The sequence below is a fragment of the Nanorana parkeri genome, unplaced genomic scaffold (assembly GCF_000935625.1).
Source record: "Nanorana parkeri isolate BGI_ZX_2015 unplaced genomic scaffold, ASM93562v1 scaffold1167, whole genome shotgun sequence".
Lineage (NCBI taxonomy): Eukaryota > Metazoa > Chordata > Amphibia > Anura > Dicroglossidae > Nanorana > Nanorana parkeri.
The window spans coordinates 235,305-247,287 of record NW_017307435.1 but is presented as its reverse complement, the minus strand read 5'-3'; the positions used below and the strand labels follow the sequence as shown (position 1 = coordinate 247,287).

General features: G+C 43.7%; 1 protein-coding gene across 6 annotated transcripts in view; it reads left to right on the top strand.

Annotated features, from left to right (window-relative positions):
- The window catches only part of ARHGEF11 (Rho guanine nucleotide exchange factor 11), a 171,906-nt gene that overhangs the window by 71,373 nt on the left and 88,550 nt on the right, over positions 1-11,983 (top strand). The window lies entirely within an intron of this gene.

Sequence of the window (11,983 nt, the reverse complement as noted above, 5' to 3'; positions counted from 1 at the left end):
ATGTGGCAGTGTAAGCCAATGCCACAGTGCGGTTTGGCATCTATGGCACCCAGGACTCACAGCCAGAGAAGCTGAGGAAGTCGAGAGAGTAAACCATTTTATAAGGAAGAACCTGGCCTTTCAGATTCTTCCAGGTTTTTCAGAGTTGTAACTGGGATCTGGAGCTCTGGAGATTTCTTAGAGCTCTGGGTGGGATATGATCTCCAGTCCTGGGGCCAGGTGCTACCAATGACCAGCTTGGGCTGATCAGGTGGCTGATAGCCTCATTAGGAAGCCAGCCCAGTGCTCAGGAAGAGTTGTGTGTGTGCAGGAGGCACACGGCCACAGCAGACTCAGGTGCGTGCTAGACACATGTGGAACAGCCAGGGGAGGCTGGTAGAGGTCGGGAAGGTCGGTGACCCTAGGACCTGTTGGCCACACTGCTGAGAGAGTGAGGGCTCAAGAGGGGTGGGCAGTGTGAGTATCACACAGAGGTGTAATGAGCAGCTGGGAGCTAGGAGCTGGGGAAAGCTACTAAGCAAAACTAAAGACTGTTATTTATGTTGATCCAGAAAAGATGATTACTATGAGAATGTTGGCTCTTCTTGTGTAACAGGGGAAGTCTACCCTGTTGTCGGAAAATACTTTTTTTGTTTGCCATAACAAAAACTGCATTTCGTGACTGCAATCAACTGTCCTTGTTACAATATATATATATATATACATTTTTTTTTCCTTCTAGTCCTGAACATAAAAATAAACATATAAAACTACTAAACATCCCTATCCCTATAAAAGCAATATCTTTCCTTTTTAGGTAGACTGCAGTCCTTTATCTGTTAAGCGATTTCTGCATATTGATTCTCCGTTTAGTAAATCATTTAGGCTCAATCTGTCAAAGTGAAAATGCCTGGAGCTGCTCTACTTTGAAAAACACACACACACACACACTCTTAAAGCACATTCTTTTCAGTGAAGCATTGCCACCAATTGTTAACAGTTCTTCCTTGTTTGAGTACAGCCAACATACACATGTAGTAAAAATTATCCCTGATTTATACTAAGCCCGTCTAATTACAGCCAAATAAGGTAGTCCCGTTCACATGTATATACAGACTTATTGTAAATGTATCGCCTCCGTTACATATGTTTATGCTAGGGAGGAAGTGAAAGCAGTACTTACAACTTTGTTTTTAAAAATGACTGGGCAACTTTTGTGCATTTTTGTGAAATTTGAGATGGTGTTTTTCTCCATATGTTCTTTTTCTTTGAAGTGTTGTGTTTCACCTTTTCGTTTGTAAGTTTTTATGATGTTTTGTAAAACTCCAAGTTGGCCTAAAATCAATATTCCATCTAAGGATTGATAGTAGACTTGGAGAGACCTTCATCAGGTCCCGGGAAGAAAATAGCTTTTATTATTACTTGCGGCCTGTATGTTCTACCTACCTGTTACAGAGTTGCAGTCTCCTTCGGTGTCATTCAATACTTCCTGGATGTTTTCTGACAGACGCACTGCTGAGTCCTGTAGTGGTGTAGGGGGTTGAAGGAAAAAAACACAACATGTGGTGGTAGACAAAAACATCTAACACTACCAGAACAGTGTCGAAGGCTAAAGACGCTTGTCAAGGCTGTAGCTCAAATTGAGGAGAGGTAGAACACAGGCCACCAGAGAGGTGAGTATGCAAGCTCTTGTCCTGTAGGAACACTTGCATTCTCTAGTGCAGGGGTTTCTCAACCAGGGTTCTCCAGAACCCTAGGGTTCTGTGAGGGGTTGCACCAAAGGGCCACCATTGCATTATATTTATAGCGTCCCAACAGTGGCCCTAAGTGTTCCCCCTGCATCTACTGCTAGGTGGATTGATATCCGCCCTATGGTATGGTTCAAGCTTCGGCTGCTGACATCTCCACACTGAGCAAGCAGCGTGATAAAAGAGGAGGAGCTTTTCTCTCATAGAAGCAGAGGCTCCATTGTTGAATGTTTAGGTCCCAAAGCTGCAAAGAATCCTGCTAAATTATCAAAACAAGCAAAAGCAAATTATATAGCATGCCTGAATATAATAGTGACCGTAATGTCAGCCCACACTTAGTACAGTGCATTAAAGCTGACAGATCATCTGCTTGTTAACTCGCTTTCAGTGATGTTACTACAACTTTTATTTCCGACTGTTTGGATGACCTAAGTAGCAGAATATTCTTCTACACTCTGCTTCACTGTGGCTCATGCATGCCCTACATCCACAAGCAAATTTCCCCAAGGTGGGGAATGAAGATACATTTCAGGCATTGTCCCCCATTGTCATTATGGGATTACTATCAGGAAAATTGACCATGTCAAGCAGAACAAAACCATGCGACCTAATGGACTGAATTGCGAACATGTGTCCCTTGCCATCGTGTACCATGAGGTGTAATCCAGAAAATGATTTACCTGACCTCAAAAGGATTCCATGAGATGTTAACATTTTTTACTGGTTCCTCAAGGGTAAAAATGTTGCTGTAGAGACCTGACAGGATATTTCTAAAAGAAAACTATGGGGTAACCTTTTTTCCCCATTGTTCTCTTTAGGGTCATGGGTAGACATATACTAACGTCCTCCCGTGACCCAAAACTCAGTATATAGAGGGCTATGTTTTTTGCTCAATACCCGATCAATAGAGCCGACGTGTGACAGTTCCAATGTCACACGTCAGCTCTAACTATGGGGATGAGTGTGATTCACTCACCCCATAGTTCTCCTTTAAAGTAAACCTGTGCTGTGCCCATCCAAGGCAAAGCTTTATGGTTCCTTAAATGCCAGCCCCATGCACTGCTTATACTTTCCTTCCCTTTGTTGCCTTAAGGCTCTGTTTGCTTCCAGAAGTGAGGTGAAGCCCTTTGTATGCTCCAAGTTAACCAGAAGGGCCAAGCACATGGGTAAGGCACAGCACAGGTTCACTTTTACAGGATTACTGTTTTCTGAAAAGAAACCTCCTCTTTTGGCAAAGTTCAGTACATTACAAAAGACCTGCTTTTGAAGCCAAAACCATCCCTGATTGAACTAAAAGGAATGTGTGAGGCCAGCAAGGGTATTCTGCAAGTGGCATAGAAGGAGCAGTAGGTGCTGTGTTTTGTACACAGGTACGTGGAGGCTTGTACCATGTGCTCAAGAAATACTGACATGGCACCAAACCCTTCCATCTTCAGTTTTGTGCACACACTTTTTGTACAGTGTCTGAAACATTTCCTTCAGTGTGCTACCCCACATACCAGACATCCTAGGGTAAAAGAAATGGCTTGTAATAAAGGTTTGTGCGTACATAGTGCATTGTTCAGTTTCCAAAGGCCCCGAGATACGCTATATGGCCAAAGGTTTGTGAACACCTCACATCACGTCTACCAACATGGCCAAAAATATGTGGATACCACTCAATGCTATTGAGTTTCCACTAAAATATACTGTTAATGCCACAGCATAAAAAACATTTTAGATAATTATGTGCTTCCAACCTTGTGGCAATCATTTGGGGAAGGCCTTTTTCTGTTGCTACATGACTGTACCCCTGTGTACAAAGCCGCTCCATAAATACATCGTTTGATGAGTTTAGTGTGGAGCAACATGAGTGGGTTGCACAGAGCCCTGACTTCAACTCTACTGAACACCTTTAGGATGAATCGAAATGCCGATTACCAGTCAGGTCTTCTCGTCCAACATCAGTACATGACCAGAGACGCACTTGAAAATCCTATGCAAAGCCTAACCAGAAGACTGCAAGATGTCCCATGGTTTTTGGAATGGAATTGTCAACAAACTAATTTAGGTGTAATAACTTTTTTTTTACTCTGCACATCATTGTTTCTTGCCTTAATGAAAGGGGAGTGTTGTTGCCCCTAAAATGCACTGGATGTTTATTCCTTTGCGGTTAAGTAATTAAAGACTCTTTAGACTACAGTATTTCACCCATTTGGTCTGGCAGCGATTCAATATACACTCACTGGCCACTTTATTAGGTACACCTTGCTAGTACTGGGTTGGACCCCTTTTGTCTTCAGAACTGCTTTAATTCCTCATGGCATTGATTCAACAAGGTGATGGAAACATTCTTTAGAGAGTTTGGTCCATATTGACTGGATAGCATGACACAGTTGCTGCAGATTTGTGGGCTGCACATCCATGATGCGAAGCTCCACCTGCCTGAACCGTTGATACAAGGCAGGATGGATCCATGCTGTTTACATCAACTTCTGACCCGACCATCCGACAGTTGCAACAGAAAACAAGGCTCATGAGACCGGCAACATTTTTTTTGGTGAGCCCTTGCAAACTGTAGCCTCAGTTTCCTGTTCTTAGCTGACAGAAGTCGTGTGGTCTTCTGTGGCTGTAGTCCATCTGCTTCAAGGTTCAATGTGTTGTGTGTTCACAGAAGCTCTTCTGCATACCTCGGATGGAACGAGTAGTTGAGTTACTGTTGCCTGTCTATCAGCTTGAACCAGTCTGGCCATTCTCCTCTGGCATCAACAAGGTATTCTTGCCCAGAGAGCTGCCACTCACTGGCTATTTTCTCTTTCAGACCATTCTCTGTATACCCGAGAGATGGTTGTGATGAAAATCCCAGTAGATCAGCAGTTGCTGAAATACGCAAACCAACCCGTCTGGCACCAACAACCATGCCATGTTCAGTCACTTAAATCACCTTTCTTCCCCATTCTGGTTTGAACTATAGCAGACCATCCTGACCATGTCTACATGCCTAAATGTATTGAGTTACGGCTATGTGATTGGCTGATTAGATATTTGTTTTGACTTGCAGTTAAAGAGGTGTACCTAAGAAAGCGGCCAGTGAGTGTATGTCTACAATTAAAGTCCTTTTGGGTCACAGATTTGGAATAATGAATGTTGTCTATACCTGCCCCAGGTCAGTAGCTCAGACAGTAGATTCAATATGGCAGCCAGGGAACTAGCATTCTCAAAAGGGGAGAGCAATGGCAGCCTCTATAACCTCTCATGACCGAGTCACTTTAAAGTTGAACACACATCACATTCTGTATTCTTGTTTGTTCTCCTTTTCATATTGCATGCAGTGCATTACCCTAAAGGTGTGGAGGGGCTATTATAGATTATAGGGGAAGTCACCCCACTTTTATCACTTTATCTCCAGATTTCAGTGACAGTGCTGACAGGAAGCACTGGCTTGGACCAAGAGCAGTGCAGATTGTCAGACTGGCAAATGTCCTCCGTGACATACAGTACTGGCACAGTTTTATCAGAACTGAACAGAGTTGCCAACTACACATTCACCATGTCAATAGTTGTACGTTAATTCCCTTTCATTAAACAGGCGAGTTCTGCTGTTCACATTTCAGATTATTACTCTTTGATAATGTGACATATCCGGAGAGCAGTTAGTTCACCTGTTTAAAGCTGTAATCCAGGTAGCTGAAATAGATACAGATTAACAAAGCTCTGTAACCATTAATACATCATTCAATGGACAAGCAGAGTAAGTACCTGAATTTGACATGGTATCATCCTCTTGCATTCCCTGTACAGCAGAACTCAGACTGTGACAGGGAAAAGCTCAGCACCAGAAGCCATCAATTATGCTGCAGCACAAGGAGCATGCTGATAGGAGAGGGCAGATTGACAGAGAGGAGCTCACCAGTCTTCTGCTTCTTTTACAGTCCAGTTACAGGGTGAGGGGGAGACCTGTTGTTAAGTCAACCAAAGCAGAGTAAAATCAGGTCTCCTTCCATGCCAGACAGGGTTGCCGTGTGCGACAGAGCTGTCTAAATATCCACTCTGGCCGGTGTCCTGCCCAGCTCCTGGCAACAAGTGATGTCAGCTTGGACCTTACACATCACCCCTATTTTTCCAGTTTTTATTGAAATTAACACGGTTTAATGTCTCGGTGTTCTCTAAAAATAAAGCATAGAACAAATAAACAAATAGACATTCAAAAGAAATCATGGAATCGTTTTCTTTTAACAAAATGTAATCTAAACGTTTGACTCATCAAGGTAGCCACCTTTTGCAGATAGAATGCCACATGTGTGTTCGGCTGTTATTTCTACAATGGAAATCAAAAATTGTTTGGAAAGTTCTTTGCAACACTGTAGCAGAAGTTCCCACAAATGTGTTGCACTTGTAGCTTGCTTTGCTTTCACTCTTCTCTCCAGTTCATCCCAAACCAGCTCCATGGGGTTTAAGTCTGGAGACTGTGCTGGCCATTCCACGATTTGAAGCCTATAATCTTGTTCTTTTCTTCTAAGGTACTTCTGACACAGCCTTGAGGTATGTTTTGGGCCATTATCATGCTGTAGGGCGAACCCCTGACCAACTAGGCGTACACCAGAGGGTATTGCATGGCGCTGCAAAGTGCTGTGGTAGTAGTTTTGGTTCACGGTGCCACTCACTCTGTGCAATTTGCCGACTCTGGATACAGCAAAGGAGCCCCAGATCATCACACATGTTTGACTGCGTACAGAAACCCTGCGTGATGAACCAAAGATCTAAAATTTTGATTTATCGGTCCATAAGGCCTTCTAGTCTTCAGTAGTCCACTGGCAGTGCTTTATGGCCCATGCATACCTCTTTTACTTATTTTGCCATCTTAGCAATGGCTTTCTTACTGCCTTTCAACCTATCAAACCTGCAGCTCGAAGTCTTCTCTTCACAGATGAAACTGAAACTTGTTTACTTTGATTACTGTTAAGCTGTGCTTGAAGCCGTTGTCCAGTGAGCCGCCTGTCATGCAAGCTGTTGACTCTCAGAAACTTGTCTTCTGATTCTGTTGTGGCTTTGGGTCTGCCAGATCTCTTCCTGCCAGGGTTTCTTCCAGTTTCCAAGTGCCTTTTTGATGGTGTAGTAAACTATACTCACTGATACGTTGGCTTTCTTTGCAGTTTTTCTAAAGGAAAGACCTACACTTTTAATGGTTATAAGGGTATTCGGTCTGTCTTCCTTTGTTAATTGCCTTTTTCTTGTCATTTTGAGAGCAATATACTACTTCCTGCAGTACAACACTGTCCAAATATTGCTTAAGAGGGTGTAGTAACACAGTCTGTTCCAACACTGCTTCTATACAGACAGAGGGCTTGTGAGTCATCAACAAAAGTTGGGACACTTGTAGGAATTGATAGCATAAACTTTCAAAGCTTACTTTACTTAAGGTGCCCATACACCTTACGATTATCGTATGCGATCGGTTTTTCATACAACAATCGTAAGGTGTATGGGGAGTGTGCAACCACCAGTATTGTACAATCGTACGACTTTTGTCTTTCCTGCATGTTCGAAAACATCAGTCGATCGTACGATTTTCGCAAGGTTGGTGGTGTTTCTGTACGTCAAAAGTCGTACAATTAACACTGCTCATGCGCAAAAGAAAATACGTGGGGTCGATTACTGCAATTCGTCCAGGTTTTTTTTAACGGAGAACTATGGGGTTAGTGGGCTTTTCCCCATAGTTCTCAATAGAGTAACGGGAGGACACAAACTAGCGTCCTCCCGTTACCCTAAGCTCAGTATACCGCGAGTTACAGCTCGCGCCATACTGAGACGCCACAGTATACCGCAAGCTATTGCTCGCGGTATACTGAGACGCCGCTGCTGAAGCGGATCCGGACAATTATGTCTGGATCCGCCCAGCTGCGTGAGTGACAGCTGGCTCTGCCTATCTAGAGGCAGAGCCAGCTGTACTAGCCCCCTCCCCGTCCGTTCCGCAAGTCAGCGCTAGCGGATCGGAGCGGGGAGGGGGGACTCCAGCCCCTCCCCTGTCACGGCAGAGCCGTGACAGGATCGAGAAGTGAGCGAACGCCGGTATGTGTTCGCTCACCTCCCAAACTACTGAGCCGACCTGTGACAGTCTCATTGTCACAGGTCGGCTAGAACTATGAGGTGAGTGAAAAGCACTCACCTCATAGTTCTCCTTTAAGCTACTGGTAATTGAACCTTGCGATAATCGGGGCAGGATGGGGCTGCCGTACGACAATCGTACGACGGTTCGATCATCGGACGAAAAGTTGCGTCCGATGATCGCAAGGTGTATGGCCACCTTTACATTGCTGCAGAACAACTGTGAGTTGTTAACCCATTACTTCTTCCCTGAAAAAGGTGTGTGTGTATATAGATATACATTAGATTCATATTATATTTTCATCTTTTAGTTCTAGAGTAGTGAGGGGATGTTGATTCACATGGCAGCAATGTGGTCATACAATGTAAATCCCACCAGAGAGCTGCAGGAACTTCATACAGCTTCCCATAGTAGTGAATGGCTGTAAAGGACTGTATGTACCAGGCTTGTGTAAACATGTGCTTGCCTACAAGTGTGTTTCCACAAGCCTGGCATATGTCCCCGTACACTCATTGGCTTCTATGGGAGGCTGTACGCAGCATCTGTGGTTCCCTGGTTGGTGAAATTATTATTACACAGGATTTATATAGTCCCAACCAGGAGCAACCTTATCTTTTTGCTGCCTGAGGCCAGGGGGAAATGAGGGTGCTTATGGAGAGTGACGCCGCCTAGGTGTGCAAGTGTAATGCCGTCACTTTGGCTGGTGTCCTGCCCTGATCCTGGCAACCAGTGATGTCAAGTTAATAGATTGGCCCTTACTAATCTCTCCACCCCCTGCTTTTAGCAGCCTGGGAAGCTCTGGCCGAAACATTGCTAACACTGCAAACATTGTGCAGCAGAGTGGCCATGCCGCTCTGCCTGCTGCCCCCCCATGTGACCCAAGGAGATGCCACCTGAGGCAAAAAAACCCAGGCTGCCTTATTATAAGGACGGCCCTGGCGCCAACAATTTGTGCAGCGCTTTACAGTATAAGGAAGACATAGTTACAATACAATTCAAGACGATGATTAGGATGCCCCTGCCCATGCTACACTTTATATTGTATGGTCACAGGCGACCATGTGCATGAGCCCTGAACTCTGAAGAAGGGTAAGTCCCAATTCCCTGAAATGTGTTGGCTTTGTACATTATACTGATCAAAAATCTATTTTGGAACCAAATCTTTTCTGCATATGACTCGTCACTTGAAGCGCTACAGGAGTAGACAACCTTGGCACTCTATCTGCCTCTGGGAGTCCTAGCTGTCAGTCTTGCATAGCCTCATGGGATTTGTAGTTTCACCACAGCTGGAGTGCCCCTGGCATAACTGGAGCAGTCACATTATTTCTGCAAAATCCAATTTACATCTGGAGAACAGCGATGACCATGGAAAATAGAACCTCTGTTTAGAGAAGAGTATTAGCATGCCTATAAATATAATAATATATGGAGAGTGAGGATATCATGCCAGTAAAATGTCACTTTTAAGGCATTTGGGTGTTTTACGTTCGTTTTATGTTATGTTCCTACATCTCGGCCCACATGCACCCGATCGTACAATCAGAATGCATTGTGCAGGTTGGATACCCACGATCATCCCTTTTCTCTGTTTTAAAGTCCTGTGTTGATCTCCATTCCCTGTGGCCGTTAAACAATTGCTATTCCTGCAGTCACAGACATAGTCCGTATCTGTATCTTGCTGATCTCTTTAGTTCCCAAGGAGTCCCTGGGACAGTGTCAGCGGTCATGTCGATTTGGGCATCACCCAAGTTCTCCGGAGTTTTCCCACAGCCTTCTTCACCCCCTCAGTTCCTCCCTTTTGATTTGTGCGGCGCACCTTCAGCTCGGCTATGGCCAGCCCGCTTCCATGCTGGGGCCAGAACATCTTTACAGCGTCTGGGTTTATTGAGGAGGACTGCCAAGTGTGTCAGCTGTCTTATCCCATGACACACGCATTAACCTTTTCCTTCCAATGAATGACTTCATGCATCTAGGTTGAGTGTCCTTTTTGAAGTTCCAAAACAACTGCTCTGTAATCTATTGAGAATCAAACTGTATGGAGATACCAGACTTATTACACGCTAGGATCCAGTTTGTTGTCATCTTCCTTAAAGCTCCAGGTCAACAGCGAAGTACACTGTCTCAATTTAGAAAAATATCTGCAATTCATATAGGCCAGTCTTGTGATCAAGGCATGCTGTGAAGCCAGGTCAGTGACCCCACGTTTCTGCACTGCAGTTTAATAGTCCAGCTTGGTCCCCAATCTACTCCAAGTGTACTCAATGGACAATGAAGGAGCATCATCACACTAACAAAGTCATCACTCTACTTCTTTAGCTTCAATCTCCTGTCAATGTGTTCCGAGTGTTCAATTGCGAAATTAGAGCACGGGTGGCCCTGTCTGCATCACCCAACTAGACAAACTTCAAGTGTAAAAGTGTTTTACCATGGGGACAATTGATCTGGTGACAGCTGCCTAAGAGAGCATTTCCCTTACTTTGGGGAGATCTTCTCTCACGTCCTGTATCTCAAGACAGAGCGAGGAAAAATTTCCCTATTGGGACACCTATAGACCAGTAAATAAATATCATCATTTATTCAAATATTCCCAACTTTATCCAAAACTTAACAAATGTTTTGGCTTCAGATATGGGCTGGATGGGTTTCTTGCAACTTATGATGACCAAAGCTATAATTACTAAAGATTATCAATGCAGTTTAATATGCAGTTCAGTTTTGGGCACTGGTTCATACAAAGGATGTTTTGGAACTGGAGAGAGTGCTGAGAAAGGAAACTAAACTGATAAAAGGCATGAAAAAGGTCCACTATGAAGAAAGATGAGAAGAGGTGATTGGGCAGCGGGGGGATATGGGGGGTAATATGATCACCATGTATAAATACATCAGTGGTTCATATGGTGAACTTGGTGCAGCGTTATTCACTTAAAGGACAAGGGGGCACACACTCTTCTGGAGGAAAAAGTTTAATCTCTGTATGCGGAAAGGCTTCTCTACAGTAAGAGATGTGGACTAGGCTGCCCCAGGAGCTAATTCAGTTGTGTTTTTCAAAAATCTGAATGCATTCCTAAATGCACAGAATATAACTGGATAATAATATTTTTATAAGTAACAAACACAAGAGATTGTTGATCCAGGGAATATCTGATTGCCTTAGGGGATCAGGAAGGATTTTTTTCCCCTGTTGGAACAAACTAAACCATGCTTTAGGCCCCATTCACACCATGGCGATTCTGTCCGCCGACATAAACAACCCCATACATTCCTATGGGGACTGTTCATGCAACCGCCCGGCTCCACACAATCCGTACCGCCGCGTCCCTGAGCTATTTTTTCGCGCTAATCAGCACGTTTTTCATATAGATTTCAATGGAAACACGCTGACAGCAGGCTTTTGGGCGTTCTTATATTGCGCTTCAGCGGTGAAACGCGATTAAAAATGCCCATTCAAAAATCGCGCATAAACAGCACTAAAACGCTTCTGCCCTGGTGTGAATGGGGCCTTATAGGGTTTTATTGCCTTGCTCTTAATCTAACTGTGGGCATAGGGTTCTGTTTATGGAGGTTTTCTATGTATTCACTTTTTTTTCCTCTGTTAGTTGAACTTGATGGACCTTTTTGTTTTTTTTACATTTCTTTTTAACCTAAATAAACTGTGATTAATGTAACTATAACATTTGATCCATATATTTTGTCAGAATTCACTCTGCGGTGGGGCAGTTTTCTACCTCCTGTGTGGCAAAATTGATAACAGTTGCCCGGGAACGGGGTGGGGTGGGTTTTGAGACATCATCAGCTTTTATAAAAACGTATTAGCTGTATGCTCTATTTGGATAATGCACCACAACAAACAATTGTCGTAAATGAAACACATGCGTCATATAGAAGAGAAGCCGAGACAACTTCCAGGAAGGAAAATGCCATGGTTTTTTTTATCTTGTTTGTATGCAATAGCCAGGCTAATGCTGGCTGATTCCATCTGCGTTGTATGGATAATTTTTTCAGTCTAATGACTGTCAAATCGTATTAGAACATATGAATGTTGTCCAGAATCTTTGATAATTGTATGTTAATTAACCAATTCAGTGCTAGCCTGTATATAGTCCTTCATTACCATGACATGTTTTAGTTTTTAGTGCTGTTATAGTTTGACAATTACTGTCACGCAATACTG